Source organism: Sus scrofa, chromosome 14 (genome assembly GCF_054392235.1).
Source record: "Sus scrofa isolate SSC_HxYL_T2T_F1_AM1 chromosome 14, Sscrofa_HxYL_maternal_Yorkshire_Landrace_v2.0, whole genome shotgun sequence".
Taxonomy (NCBI): domain Eukaryota; kingdom Metazoa; phylum Chordata; class Mammalia; order Artiodactyla; family Suidae; genus Sus; species Sus scrofa.
Genome location: NC_139396.1, coordinates 143130332 through 143146784, shown reverse-complemented (window position 1 = coordinate 143146784; position 16453 = coordinate 143130332). Strand labels below are relative to the sequence as shown.

At 38.9% G+C, this 16453-nt stretch overlaps 1 long non-coding RNA gene across 1 annotated transcript; it reads left to right on the top strand.

The window, feature by feature from the left end:
- The first annotated feature begins 9969 nt into the window (after positions 1–9969).
- LOC102163250 (uncharacterized) lies at positions 9970–12616 on the top strand. The gene is made up of 3 exons (XR_307795.4): positions 9970–10312; positions 11920–12064; positions 12168–12616. It is a non-coding gene; the product is annotated as an uncharacterized LOC102163250 (long non-coding RNA).
- The last annotated feature ends 3837 nt before the right edge of the window (positions 12617–16453 follow it).

Below are 16453 nucleotides of genomic sequence, written 5' to 3'. Positions count from 1 at the left end.
AAAAAAAAAAAAAAAGAAGAAGAAGAAGAAGAAGAAGAAATAAATAAATAAATCTATATTTTAAATGTATAGCCAGATTTTGTTATTTTCCACTATTCTGAAATTATTTTGCAAATCAAATATCTTTTTGTAAAGTGAATAAACTTAGTTTTATCTGACTTATGATTTTGTACCCAACTATGACCAATTTGGTTAAGGATACTGACTGAGTGGAGTACAAAATGTATGTTTAACGGTGTATTTTAAAAACTGGTACAACGTCAGATGGTAGAGTTGGAACAGTTTAGAGCTCACTGACTCCAACTCTAATTTCACAAGTGGAAAAAATGGAAACCCAGAGGAGTAATATGGGACACAGGGGACTTAACTCAGTCTCCACTATTCACACACAAGACAAATAACAACACATATGAGCATACACAATGTTTCACAAACCCATAGTGGGGGCTGAGCAAGACCTGTCACAGCAAAAAAAAAAAAGTGGTTTCACTCAATGACACCATTTGTGTACATGTAGTATAAACTAAAAATATATATCAAACAAGTGCTTATAATATGTGTAAATATTAACACAAATTTTGCCTTCAGGTTTGGAGGTGTTTATGCTAGAAAGTAAAGAAATTTGTCTAGGGAAGTGTGTGTGTGTGTGTGTGTGTGAGAGAGAGAGAGAGAGAGAGAGAGAGAGAGAGAGAGAGAGAGAGAGAGATTTAAGTGACCTCTAAGGAAACTCTCAACACTTGCAAACTCTTACTTATCTTCCACCCAAATGACAGACCCTTCAACACTGCCACTTGCCTCTTGCACCCATTGCACCTCTGTTACCTTTTGTCTGCATGCTTAAGCTGCCAGGAGGAAAAGTGCGTTTGGATCCAGGTAGGGTTAAGTATTGGCGAGACTTAATTCTGGCCTTCAGAGATGATTTTTGGAAGTTGCTTTTGGGTCTAGATACTAACATTTTTCCTTAAATCCTGATCTTGTATTCCTGATAAGGAACCTGGCACTAACCTAAGCCCATTCTCCCTAGTCTCAAAGGGGCATTACCTTAGATTAGATGACATAGCAAACTTGGTGTTTTGTGTACCTAGATTTTTTTTTTAAACCCTTCTACAGGAGTAGAATTGAAGGAAATTAGTTGCCCTGTTTCTTCATCCATTTTTATTTGTCTTGCTCTTCTGAAAGGAAGGCATTTCATTTCTTCTACCAGGTGGTAATGGACAATGAATAAAATAGCTGTTATTTGTATAATTTGAAGGAACCCCTTAAAATTAAATGCATTTCTTTGTATCTTCCCCAAAGTACTGAGCACAATCTCTCATATAAAGGCACTTAAAAGATACTTTAAAAAAATGAATACACAAATTAATGAATGAATAGCTCCCCAAATATTCAGAAACTGATTACAGAGTGTTTTTGTTTGTTTGTAGTTTGCACTGTCTAAAACAACTGACTTCATTCTTTACCCCCCCCCCCTTCCAACACAGTCATGATCTAAGAGAAACAATCTCCCTTCTGTAGAGCTCTTTAGGCATGCCCGATTTGTATTCTCCAATTAAACTGTAACCACAAATCTCCACATGAACTCTGGGTAGATAAAGCAGTAGCCAGAGACACTCTGCCAGGAAAGCACAGGATTAGGTTTCAAAATCCTGGTGCTCTAGTTCTAGTTGTGAAACCAACTGGTTATGTGACCTCAGACAAGTTTCTTGACATGCTTTTGCTTCAGTTTAGCCATCTTTTAAGTGGTGGTGGTGGATTATAATATCTGCTGTCTCTAACTCATAGGGTAGTTATGAAGCTCAAATGATAATAAAGGTAAAAATGCTTTGAACTTTTCAAAGCACTTTGTAAATAGAAGGTATTATAATAGGCAGATGTATTTAAAATCAATTACCGAGTTCAAGGGACTTTACCCTAAACAACCTGTTTTACTACTTATTGTTTTAGAAGGCAAACAGGTTTCTCTCGCTCCCTCTGAGCGCATGCTTACACCTGCACCCTGCGGCTCCCAATTTAACAACTTCTCAGCTAGCACAGGCAACATGAAGAGCTAAGAATTTATGTAGAGGGCACTCCTCCATCCCCTTCCCCCAAATTTACCTTTTAAAGCTCTCAGACAGAAAAGTAAACTCAGCGAAGAACAACCACCTTTTCATACTATGTAATGTCATATATTCAATCAGTGGGGTTAGGTGAACCATTCAGTTTGAAACTCAGCCATGCTACTTATGATTTGATCACACTTTTGTGCCAAGCCAGTCTGGAAAGTACTCCAGCAGCAAAGCAGGAAGAACTGATATGGAAACCATGTTAATGAGTTCGCCACTCCCCAAGGAGACATAAATCGGGGCAATACTCAAGGATTCATCAACATATTTTATTAGCACTATGTAACCTATATGGTTTAAAGAATTACCTCAGCTAAATACCTGACAGGTCCTTATACAACTGTTTAAGCAATCAGGCATGCTAAATGTCTGGAACATTTATAAAATATCACCTTTGGGGTCCTCCTCATTTTTTTCTCCCCAAAAGTATTTCTTGTCATGTATTCATTTCCATTTGGTAAGTCTTTTAAAATCATCATGGCTAAATAAAAAACTGCTAATACACAAACAACTAATAAAGAATTGCTATAAGTCAGATACTCCATATAAGAGGCCTGCTCATAGAGAGGACATAAAAACTCACGCAAAGTCAATTTAAGATTTCTGTGTACAGAAATTGTAAAATGAATGCCAAGTATGCATTTGCTATGTTAAGCCTAAAATACATCAGTTTACCTCTGTATCTATGGTCACATGCCTAATGATTTCAGATGCTTTTAATATACAAGTCTGAATGACATGATCTTAAAAGCTGGTATTTTGATCCTTAGGGCACTATTTCTAGAAAGTGATCAGGAACCACCAGCAACAGCATTACTTGGAGTGTTTCCTAAAATGCTGATTCCTGGACCATATCCTAGAATTAGAATCTTTTGGGGGTGGTGCTGGATTGAGGGTTTTTTAAGCACCCCAAGTGATCCTCCTGTACACCATATTTGAGTACCAGTGTCCTATAGAAACAATGCAGTGCGTGTAGAATCTCAGAGACATGATGAGAGAAATGTAGGTGTCTCCTTTTTTATCATGTGAGAACGATTCAGAGAAGGACTAATACTGGCTCCACCTCTTCTACAGTGTAAACTTGGGCAAAATATTTAATCTCTTTAGGTCCTAGTATCCTCATTTGTAAAATAATTTCTTTTTGACCGTGTTGTTGTGAGGATTAAATAACATATGGAGAGCTTTTTACTCTAGTGCCTGACCCATAATAGAACTTAAATGTATATTTATTCCTTCTCCCCTTGTTCAGAAATAAGTGCCCAGGTGTGTTCTTCTTGTCCAGTGTTTTAGTATACTTGGTAGAGGAATGTGAACTAGTAGTTTAATGATAGCCAATATTTTGAGTATTTAGTATGCCAGTGCTAAATATTTTATATGCGTTCTTTCATTTCATACCCACAGTACTCCTTAAAGATAGGTATTATTATTTTCGGATAAAGGAATTAAGGCTCATAGAGGGTAAGCAACATGCCCAGAATCTCAGAGTAAAAATTTAGCAGAGCTGAGATTTAAACCCAGGCATTCTGACTCCAGAGCTTATCTGTTCATTAGGATGTATGTTTTGTATGTTCTCTAAATGCTTAGATTCCAACACAGGAGCCGGTCTCTTGGAAGGGATAAGCAATTGCAAAAGTGGAGTTTATAAACCTGCTAGAAATACAGACAAATGAATGCCATTATTTCCCTATCTTAGAAGCCTTTGCTAGTTGCTTATAACACAGTGTGGCACATAGTAGGTGTTCAAAAGAACTGAATAGATGGAAGGTAGTCCTTTCACCAGCATACTGTTTAAGCAGATGACATATCTAAGATCAAGTTTTAAATTATTCACTGTTCTAGATCAGCTTATATTCTGACATAATGCAAGTCACTAAGTTTCAGAGCTATAGATCTTGTCATTTGCAATGAATAGTTCTTGAACACTTGCAATGAACTATGCACTAGTTTGGCACTGAGAGGATTATAAAAAAAAAAAAAAAAGACATAGCTAGCCTATGCCCTAAACAGCTAGCTGGGAAATATAAGTGTATGAAGCAATCAGATTGCAAAATCACCACGTATGAGATAATAAATGTGAAGCATTTACTAGCATTTACTAGCAAATAGTAAACCATCAATAAATATAATCAATAATATTATTACCAATATTATATTATTATCAATTACTATTGATAATATTATATTCTAGTCTAATAATTGTTGACATAATTATTATGGTTTTACTAACAAGAAGAAGAAATAATAAATGCTTTTTTTTTCTTTGTAGGGTCACACGTGTGGCATATGGAAGTTCCCAGGCTAGGGGCTGAATCAGAGCTCTAGCTGCCAGCCTACATGTGCCACAACCAAAGCAAGGCAGGACCCGAGCTGCATCTGTGACCTACACCACAGCTCACAGCAATGCTGGATCCTTAACCCACTGAGCTAGGCCTGGGATCGAACCCCCATCCTCATGGATCCTAGTCCACCTCATTATCCCTGAGCCACAATAGGAGCTTCCAGAAATAATAAATGTCTAGCTACCATTTAATGGGTGATTATGTGCCAGTATTGTGCTTGGTGTTTATATATATGATATAATATATATATGATACTGATTTAGCAGGGTTGATAAGATGACTTTATATGTATAAAGTCATTTACTGATGGCCTGTTTAAGTAGCCCCACCTCCATTTACTTTCCATGGATACACTCACTTATTTTCATTCATTAGGACAACAGTATTTAGTGAACTCCTACTACGTCCCAGCCACTGAGTGCTATATATATATAAAGTCATCATATCAACACTGCTAAATCAGTATCATTCATCATATTTTTTAAGTGAGGAAGCAGGCTCAGAGAAATTAAATAACTTTCCCAAGGCACACATTTGATATGCATTCCAGAGTCAAGGTAAATAGTACACTCAAATACTCTAAAAGGAGTCAGGGAAGAGGTCAGTTTCTGCTGGAGAACGTAGGGACAACATCTCGGAGTAGAATGAGCAGAATTGTGATGGGGGAAAGATGGAGGAGAAGGGCCTTTGATGATGGAGGTGTCAGGAGCAAAGATATGTGTGTAAGTTTTCTGAGACAAGTCCCCCAGCATTTCACATAGGCTGAGCTCTTGGTGGGCACACAATTTGGGTCTTTTCACTGAGCTGACAGGAAAGTATGAGGACTATTGACAAAAGAGCAAATAAACCTGTCTGTCTAGAATGAAAAGTTTTTGTGGTACAAAGTTAGAATATATGTAGTTCCCAAACCCATAACCCTAAAAACTCAGCCTTCATTTAAAGAAGGCCTGTTTAAGTAGCCCAACCTCCAGTTACTTTCCACTGATACACTCACTTATTTTCATTCATTGGGATTACAGTATTTAGAGGACTCCTACTGTGTGCTAGCCCATGGGTGCTAGGAATAAAGCAATGAATAAAGCAAAAATCCTTGCACCCATGAAACTTTTGTAGTAATGAGAAAACACAGATGTTAACATGTAAACACTTTGACAAATAAGGCTATTTCAGATGCTAAAGGACTATGAAGAAAATAAAACGGACTGTTGACAATGACTAGTTAAGAAGGATGAAGAAGACCTCTTTGAGGAGGTGACATTTGAGCTGTGACCCCAATGATCTGAAGTTGTCAGCTGGAGAGAAAAGCAAGTTCAAAGGTCATGAGGCAGAACAATCTTGGTGTGTCTGGAAGACTGAGAGAAGGTCTTGGTGTTCCAGCACTGTGCGCAAGGGATAAAACATCCCAGATGTGGCCAGAAAGCAAGGGGTAGGGTAATGGTGGGTGCTGGATCTTGCAGTTCTCGTAGATCAGGAGTTTGATTGGGGAGGTTTTCAGCTAAAGAGGGACAGGGTCTTATTTACATTTTTGAAATTTCACTCTGGCTGCTTTGTGGAGAATGAGCTCTAGAGAGATGTGATTAGGGACTGGGAGGCCAATTAGGAAGTTATCAAAGTCATCTATACTGGAGGAAGTGAGGTAGGAGTGGCTCATCGGGTTAAGGACCTGACATTATCTCCATGAGGATGTGGGTTAGATCCCTGGCCTCACTCAGTGGGTTAAAGATCCTTCATTGCCACAAGCTGCAGCATAGGTTACATAGCTTGGATCCGGTGTTGCCATGGCTGTGGCACAGGCCTGCAGCAGCAGCTCCAATTTGACCCCTAGCCTGGGAACTTCCGTCTGCTGCAGGTGTGGCTGTAAAAAAAAAAAAGAAAAGAGGAAGTGAGGTGTTGTTGCAGAGGTGGCTATGGAGACGAGGAGAAGCACATGGACTTGGAGCACATTTGGGGAGTAGAGCTGACTTGACCTGAGCATGGAGTGTGTGTGTGGTTGGTGAGGAAAAGAGAAAGATAGAAATCAACCCAGAATGATGTTCAGGCCAAAAGGTGGGGGCACATTATCCAAGACAGAGAAGACTTGAGAAGGAAGAATGTGACAGATAAAAGTAAACACTTCTGGGAGTTCCCATTGTGGCGAAGCGGAAATGAACCGACGAGGAACCATGAGGTTGCAGATTGGATCCCTGGTCTCGCTCAGTGGGTTAAGGATCCAGGGTTGTGGTGAGCTATGGTGTAGGTTGCAGACTTGGCTTGGATCTTTTGTTGCTGTGGCTATGGTGGAGCTCTGATTAGACCCCTAGCCTGGGAATCTCCATACGCCTTGGATGTGGCCCAAAAAAGCAAAAAAACAAAAAACAAAAAAAACAAAAAAAAAAAGAAAAGAAAAGAAAAGAAAAAAAGTAAACATTTCTGTTTTGTCATGTGAAGCTTGAGACTGCCTTCTTTTTGTCTTCTGATTTTTCCACTTTAAAATTATCTCCTTAGTTTATTTTTTTAATTTGTTCATCATTCATTTTCCCTCATAAGAATCTTCAAAAGAGTAAGAACTTTGTTTACTTTGTTCATTGTTGTATCCCTAGTGATCAAAACATAGACTGGCCCAGAGGATATGCTCAACAACTATTGGGATTTGTTGAGTCTGGTTCTCAGACATCCATCCAAACCACCTGGGCAGTTTATTAAAAGTTTAGTATCTGCCCCTTGCCTGAACCCCTCCCCACCAGAACTCTGCTCTAATAGGTCTGGGGTTGCACTCAGGAAATTGCGTATTTAGTCAGGAGAGTAGAGGGGCAGTGGTCTACAATCTAAACCAGTGGTTGAGATATATTAGTGTTCATTCAAATATTTACCTTAGAAACCACATTTTAGCACCTTCCCCCAAGACCAAAATGTATAACTTTAAGAATTCCATGGTCTTCTCAAATACAGTTAAATCATAAGGTGTTAATTTAAAAGCTTCTGAGAGAAAAACCACTGAAAGACTTCTGGGGTCCCTCCTATTTCATTTGATGGATACACCCTCATTGGAAACCAGGAAAGGGTCTCATAGGAAGGTCCTTCATGTGAAGAAGGATGGTTATGTGAGTGCTGGGACAACCTTCCTCTTCCACCACACCTCAAAAATATGTGTCCCACACATTTACAGGTAGGTGAAATGCCTTTATTTGGTGATTATAGTAAATGTATGTTTTTATCTGCAAAACATCTGTTCCCTTTTCCAGGAAGAGTGCTTCCGTAATTTTTTGTGGAACTTTTTTTCACCCCATTGTTGCAGTCTTGGCACCCTTCCCTTTTTCTGAGCAAGGGGTTGGCCTCAAGCTGGACCCACCAGATGTTCTCTCCCTAGCATTTAAATATTGAGTAGAATGACACGAAAACTTAAGAAGATCAGAGTTCATTCTGAGGGACATCCCTGAGGAGACTGTGATGAGATACTGCTGCAGAGATCTTGTTCGACTTGGCTCCTGTCCATCCCAAATCCTGATTCTTCAGCTTTTCCTTCAATTTTATGAGCCATGTGCCTTATTCCTCCAATAAATTCCTTTTGCCTAAGTTAATTAGAGTGGTCTCATTTGCTGGCAATATAATCTATGATGCAGCAATTAAAAACCTTGAAATCTCTAATTAGAGGTAGATCTTTCCAAACAAATCTTTCCTGAGAGCCAGTAACACATTGACCTAAGTTTTCACTAAAAGGTAAATGTCTGATAACAGTCACTGAACAGGCAGGTGAGAGTGAAAGGGATCCATGGCTTGACATCAGTTCTACCACTGAGGTAGGAAGGAAAGGAATGGCTGGGACATGACAGACACATAAATAACACTTTACAAAGTTGCCCTGAGTTTTCACATGAGATAAATACCTTGCTGGAAACTCTCAACACCTTTATTTCCTAGTTTCTACTCAGCTCTCCCAGCCCCTGAATTTCTATCTTTAGACTAAAATTTCAGAGTAAGCCTTTGTAAAGCAGGGCATAATTACTGGGACACATAAACCTAAGACATCAATTTATGAACATAAGAACTCTTAATATTAAATTTAGTTCTCATTTCCTTCTGTGGTCCCTAGGGGGAAAAAAAGAACATCCTGTCTTTTAAATCATTTGGGTTAAATCCCAGTCATTTGTTGACCTCTCCCCTCCCCCATTAAAAAAAAAAAAAAAGATCTATAACTCTTTAAGACTCTGAGAAATTAATGGCAACTTAGAGCTCCCGTCGTGGCTCAGTGGAAATGAATCTGTCTAGTATCCATGAGGACGCAGGTTCGATCCTGGGCCTCACTCAGTGGGTCAAGGATCCAGTGTTTCCATGAGCTGTGTAGGTTGCAGACATGGCTCCGATCCCACATTGCTGTGGCTGTGGCCTAGGCCAGCGGCAGCTCCGCTTCGACTGTAGCCTGGGAACCTCCATATGCCGCAGGAGCGGCCCAAGAAAAGGCAAAAAGACATAACAAACAACAACAAAAAAATAGCAGCCACTATTTAAAATATAAATGTTTAAGTTAATGAAACTGGTTTTTACATTTGATCTCCAGTTACACTGCATATAATATGAAAATGACTCAATTTCATTTTTATTAAACTATAATATGCTCCTTATCCTGCCCTGGGTAAGGGAATCCCAATAATGGTTGCTATTTGCCAAATCTAAACACAACAAAATTTGGCTATAAATCTGTATAGACTCTTCATGGCCAATCATTTTTATTTCAAAAGGGTGGGTGGGGGGTGTGTGTCACCATTCTTAGCATATAATGTCACCATTCTTATCATTAAAACATAAAATAGTATTACAAGCATTTGCTGAACATTTACTATACGCCAGTTACTATTAAAAGTGCTTTGGGAGTTCCCACCATGGCTCAGCGGTAACAAACCCGACTAGTATCCATGAGGGTGCAGGTTTGATCCCTGGCCTTGCTCAGTGGGTTAAGGATCTGGCATTGCTGTGGCTATGGTGTAGGGTGGCAGCTGCAACTCCGATTCGACCCCTAACCTAGGAACTTCCATATGCCACAAGTGCAGCCCTAAAAAGACAAGAAAAAGGCAAAAAAAAAGTGCTTTATGATATAGCTCTCTCATTGAATATTTACAATTTATAGGTACTATCCTATTATCTAGAAACAAGGGAACTGAAGCTGAGAAATTAAGTAATTTGCCCAAGATCAAAGAGCTGATCAATGGCAGAGGCTGAGTTTTGAACCCAGGTAATAAGATGACTCCAGAATCTGGGCTCCAACCTCTTCTCTTACCACCTTCATGCATTGCTCAGCCGTTTAGTGAAACAGCACCTGGTTTTTCTTCCACTCGTATTTGAAGCTCTTCTAACCTTCACTTAGAATGTTTAACACATTTTGAAAATTACCTGCCTGAACCAAGTAATCGACATAAATAGGCTTTCCAGAGGCCAAACTGCTTGGATGTAAATCATTAACTAAATAGTGAACCTTTCCAGCAGCCTTGACAGAAACTGACTTACCCAGACTCTACATTAAGTAAAATAGTAAGAAGTTAGAGATCTAATCCAAGTCAAGGCTCCAGTTGCCTGAGCAAAGCCTTGGGTTTTCAAATTCCCTGGAAGGGAGTATAAGCTATTACAGTGGATCTGGGATAGGGGAATGGATGGTGATCTTTCTCAGAAAAGTGTGTTATTTTTTTGATAGGTGGTTTTGACCTCTTTGCCAGCGAGGTAATTGAGAGACCAGTCTGGGACTTACATCTGGAAGCAACCTGGGTACAGGGTGAGGGAGACATGTACATTAAACAAACTGATCTTGAACATTCAGAAGCTCTTCAGAGAACAGCATAGATTTTTCTGAGCCGGTTTTCCTGCAGGATGGCCATGACACAACATGCTTCAGCCCAGAAGGTAGGTAGCTTTTTAAAGACTCTCCTTAGTCTTTTTCTTTCTTGAAATGAGATGTAGAATTGGTCCAATCCTGACTGATTTTTAAGAGATTGCCAGAGTTTTTACAGGATGTATCTCTGGTTGGGTTTGGCCTTTGTCTTTTCTCGGAGTATGCCAACCTCTCTTCCCTCATGCCGTTACTTTCTTTACAAACAACAGTAATGCCTTTATTACTGGATTCAGAACCCCAAGGCATTAAAAAAAAAAGGGAATGTAGGATGACACCAAATGGTCTTGCCCTTTGGGCCTTTGCTCTTAGAAGAGATGGAAGATGGGCGGGGGAAAGAGGAGGAAACAAAGGCATGAATCCCTGCCCCTAATCATGTATTTGTTGTAGCATATCAGGGTGGAATCCAGGTCAGCCAAAGTCACAAACAAAGGAGTGCAGATGTACCTTGGAGATGTTGTTCCAGACCACAAAGATATGCTGACTAATGAGCGAAAAAAAATCCTCATTAGAGGTGGAGTTAAATCTTTACTCTGAAGCATGAGCGGCTTCTAAGTTTTGCTGCCAATAAATCATTTGCTTCTGAAATAAAGCATAGTTGCTGAAACATGCACTCTTTGGAGGAGAGATTGTGGCAGTAAGAACACCTTCACTTTAATGGAGTGAAAGGAATGCTGTGAATTTAGGTGTGAGTTAACCCAGAGCTGTGGATCTCACAGTCTGTTGAAACTGCATAGAAAATTTCCTGAGGAACAGAAGTTTCAAAGTGTCTCCTCTTGAATCTGGCCATAATTTTGCCAAAAATTAAAATATATGAGTCTTTGACCAAGTAAAGCCACTTGAAAGAAGCTACCCTTCAGAAATCCTGTACGAACATTTGAACATGATAATTATAAGGATGTCCACTGCCATGTGGTTTCCCATAGCAAACAAAAGAGGCAATAATCTAAATTTTTAAGTAGGAGAACAGTTAGAACAATTATAATGGACACGTTAAACAGAATGCTATGCAGCATTAATGAAGCATGATGTTGGCCTTGATATACTGACCTGGCCTGATGCTCATGACATATAATTAAGGGAAAAAGTAAGTTGTAGAACAACATGCTAAGAGTAATGTCATATTTGTATACATACATACATGCCTACATATGTGAATGTATACATATTTGTGTGTGCAAATAGGTAAAAATATATGTGATGTGTTTTTGAATACAATTTGGAATCTGTACATGAAACTGTTCATGTTAACAGTACGTAGTTATTTCTGAGAAATGGGATTAGGAGGGCAAGGGACACTTTGATTTTTTACTGCTTTTTAAGTTTTTTTAATTTTTTTGGTTTTTTAGAGCCACACTGGTGGCATATGGAGTTTCCCAGGCTAGGGGTCTAATTGGAGCTACAGCTGCCAGCCTACACCACAGTTGATGGCAATACAGAATCCTTAACCCACTGAGCAAGGCCAGGGATTGAACCAGCAACTTCTCTGATTCGTTTCTGCTGTGCTACAATAGGAACTCCCTGAGTTTTTACTTTAAATGTGTATGTATTTGAATGCCTTTACATGCATAAATTTTTTTTTTTTTTTTTTTTTTTGGCTGCCCTGCTGCATATGGATCAGATCCTAGGCACAGTTGCAATATATTCTGTAGCTACGGCAACACTGGATCCTTCAACCCGCTGTGCTGGGCTGGGCATCAAACTTGTGCCCTGGCGCTGCAGAGACACCACCAATCCCGTTGCAGCACAGCAGGAACTCCACATGTGTAAGTATTATTTGCATCATTAAAAAAAAAAAAAGATAGAATGAGAATAGCTGAATTCAGAAACATGTCCTTAAGCACTTAATTGCTTTTCTCTAAATTTCAGGAGTCCTCACTCAGAGAATACCTTTTCAAGGAAATGGATGAAATTAATCTCTTTCCCTCGGATAAAAAGAGTCTCAGAACTGGAGAAGCATTTTGTTTAATTCCCTAAAAAGATATCCAACCTATCCAAGCCCTCGAGACAAAGGAGGAATTGGAACCCCTGATATCCCAGAGTTCCTTCATAACTCTCCACTGCTTCCTTTGGGCCTCAGATAAGGCAAAAATTTTAACTAGAGTGTGACTGTTATGAGTGTTTTCCTTGAGAGGAAGTGAGATTTGGTGTTCAGATAACTCTCCACAACCTGATGTGTGCACTTGGGGTTAAGTGCTTGTTACTATGAATAAAGCTCTGTGGTCCAGGAGTTGTTTTCTGAAGCTCAGTGCTGGAAACATCTGTCATCTACCATTTGCTACATGACAGTTCAGTTGATTAAAGAATGATGTTAATGAGCTCTTGGGTTTGATTTTTTTTCAAGGCACCAAATTGCCTCAGACACATAAAAATATTCTTCAACAAAAATATTCTTCACAACAAGACTACATCACTAATTCCAGCTGGATGCGTCTTGAAATTATCCCACTAAATGTAAGGATTAGGAGACTAGAGGGTGTGATTTGTTAAGTGCATCAGTTTATTTATTCAGTTATTCATCTATCTCTTCATTCAATTTTCAGCAGTAAAACGTAGACTCAGCAGTCAGCTGGCAGCTTTGGAGTCAGAAATACTTGGATTTGAATTCCTGGCCTGACACTGGTTGTAGAATCTTGGCAAATTACATAACTATCCAAACCTCCATTCCTCATCAGTAAAATGGGGGCAGTAATCAAAAAGTTGTTGTGAGGACTTTTAGATGGACATTTAAAGAGCCTAGCACAGTACCTATCACAAATTATATGCACAACCAAAGTTTACTACTGCCATATATAAGTTCATCATTCAGAAAAAAAAAAAAAAACACTTATTGAGCACCTAAGGTGTGCCAAGTTTTGTGTCAGATTCTAAATTTTTAATATGGTTAGGATATGATCCTTGCTTTTAAGAGGGTTAAGTTTAGATCAGAGGTGAATTCAGGGACCTCCTGAACTTAGACGGGGGACAAAACCCACATACCTATTTTTCACTAAACTCTAACTGAAATTTAATGTTAATTGTGAATTTATTCAACAAATCAGAAGTATTCACAATATATGTGACTTTATCATTCACAGAAATCACAAACATTTTCATGGCACATTGTAGTTAAGCAGAAATTTTGAAATTACATTTAAGTACATCATTACTTTGAAGTAGTGATAGTTATTAGACCTACTGCTAGGTCTGGGAATTGTGTTAATAAAGAAGCACATACATAACAGTATCTCAAATTTTATTTTGTAATTTGAAAACTAGATATTAGTTCGATTATTTATTTTTTGCTCCTATGTATTTTATTTTATGCATTTAAAAACAGTGTTCTGGGAGTTCCCACTGTGGGGCAATGGGATGAGAGGTGTGTCTGCAATGCCAGGATGCAGGTTCCATCCCCAGGCCAGCACAGTGGGTTAAAGGATCCAGCAATGCCTCATAGGTCACAACACAACTGTGGCTTGAATCTGATCCCCGGCCTGAGATCAGATGGAACTCCATATGCATCAGGATGGTCAAAAAAAAAAAAAAAAAAAAAAAAGTGTTTTGAAATGCACACACAAAATACGTTTACCATATATGAGGACCTGGTAAATGTATGAGGGTGTTCATAAAAGTACTATTCATTGCAATGAAAAACTGAAAAACAAACAAACAAACAAACCCTATTTCATCAGTAGAAAAATAGATAAATCATTGGTGGAAAAGTCATACAATGAAATATCACCCCGCAATGAATGAATAAACAATTGCAACATTCAGCAACATGGGTGAATCTCACAAACATAGATTCAGAAAAAGAAATCAGAGGCAAAAGGGAACATACTGCATGATTCAATTTATACAGAGTTTAAAAACAAGCTAACTGATGTCTGGAGTTAGACATCAAAGTAGAAACATCACCCTTTTGTGGAGTGGTAACTGGGATGGGTGTGTGGCTTTTGGATTACTTATTGATCCAGACGTTAGCAATGTGAATGTGTTCACTTTGTACAACTCATCGAGCTCTCCATCAACAATTTGTGCACTTTTTATAGCTGTGGACTTGGGTAAAAATTTAGTTTAAAAAGAGAGGCCATAGGCTTCATGGTCTGCCAAAGAGATTCATGGCGCAAAAAAGATTAAGAACCTCTGGTAGAGGCAGAAATTCAAGTCCAGAGAAATTACTACAATATGATGTTTCATACCTAGCTTGATGTTCTGGGCCATTCTTGATCCCAATATTCTATTGGTCTCTTAAGTATAACTCATATTTTTCAGACAAGAATCTTGTGTTTTTATATTGAAAATATGATCACTGCAGCTAGAGGAAAGGAATTACAAAGTACTGTGAAAGCCCAGAGAAGGGAACCATTCGTTTTGACAAGGGTAGTCAGGAAGTTGTCTCATGCAGGACATGATATTAGAGTGGAGCCTCAAAGGGTAAGGTGACTTTCAACTAAAGGGTTTCCTGTCAGAGCAGCATTGGGGAAAAAAAAATAGGAAGCATGCTGTTTGGAGGACTTTGAGTCATCTGGTGTGGCTGGATCCCGAGGAAGATGATCAGGGCTGGGGGCAGAGGCGAACAAGTGGTGGGACATTTATGAAAGACTGGGCATCGTGCTAAGGGGAAGCAACCAGTCCTGGCTGTTCGTTTTCACTTTTTAGTGAAGGAATAAACACAGAGAAGGGTTCCTAAAACATAAGTATATAGCTTGATAGATTTTTCGCAAAATGAGCACATCTATTTTATTAGCACCCAGATCAAGAAATCAGATTGAACAACATCCCCAAAGCTCCTTTCATGATCCCTACCAATCCCAACAATTACTCCCCACTTTATTCAGGTATGATTTACATGTAAAGCTATACATATTTAATGTATACAATTCGATGAGTTTGGGGTGAATCCATCACCACCATTAAAGTCATAAACATATTCATCACCTCCCAAAATTTCCTCCCACCTCTTCATTTTATCTTTTTATTTTTTGCTTTTTAGGGCCACAACTGCGGCACATGGAAGTTCCCAGGCAAGGAGTCCAATAGGAGCTGCAGCTACTGGCCTACGCCACTGCCACCACAAAGCTGGATTCCCAACCTACTGAGAAGGACCAGGGATCAAACCCAAACCGTTATGGACACTAGTTGGGTTCACAATCCACTGAGGCACAATGGGAACTTCCCCACCACTTTATTATAATTATCTGTGTGTGTGTGTGTGTGTGTGTGTGTGTGTTGTAAGAAGGTTTAGCATAGGATATACACTGTAAGCAAAATTTAAGTGTACAATACAGTATTGTTAGCTGTAGAAACTATGTTATATGGTAGATCTCTAGAACTCCCTTAATCTTGCAGAACTGAAACTTTGTACTCTTTGATTATCACCTCCCCATTTCACCTTTCTCTGGCAACTGCTGTTCTATGAGCTTCAATATTTTAGCTTTCATATTTAAGTGAGGTCATGCAGTATTTGTTTTTCTGTGTCTGGCTTATTTCATTTAGCCTAATGTTCTCCAGGTTCATCCATGTTGTCACAAAAGGCAGGATTTCCTTTTTTTTTGTTTTTGTTTTAGGCCACATAATATTCCATTGTGTGTGTGTATCATTCGTCGACACTTTATTTTCTTTATTCATTCGTCGATACTTCAGCTGTTTCCACATTTATCTACCGAGAATAATGCTACAGTGAATGTGGGCATGCAGGTACTCTTTGAGATCCTGATTTCCTTTGGATAAACATCCAAAAATGAGTTGATATATCACAACAATAGTCCTATTTTCAATTTTTTAGAAACCTCCATACTGTTTTCCTCAGTGACTACACCAATTTTCACCCCCTACCAACAGTGTATTAAGCTTCCCTTATCTCCACATCCTCCCGAACACCTATTATTTTTTGGGTTTTTTTTTTAATAATAGTCGTCCTAACTGTGTGAGGTTATACCTCATTGTACTTTTGATTTGCATTTCCCTCAAGATTAGTGATGTTGAACACCTTTTTAAATTCCTGTTGGCTGCTATTGTGACTTCTGCCACCATAGATTGGTTTTGCTGGGTTTTGTGCTTTATTTAATATATGTACTCTTTTGTGGCTGGCTTTTTAAGTCATGTCAATAAGGGAAACATAATGTCATTTTATGTAGCTGTGGATCATTGCCACCTAAGTTTTAAACAGGGAA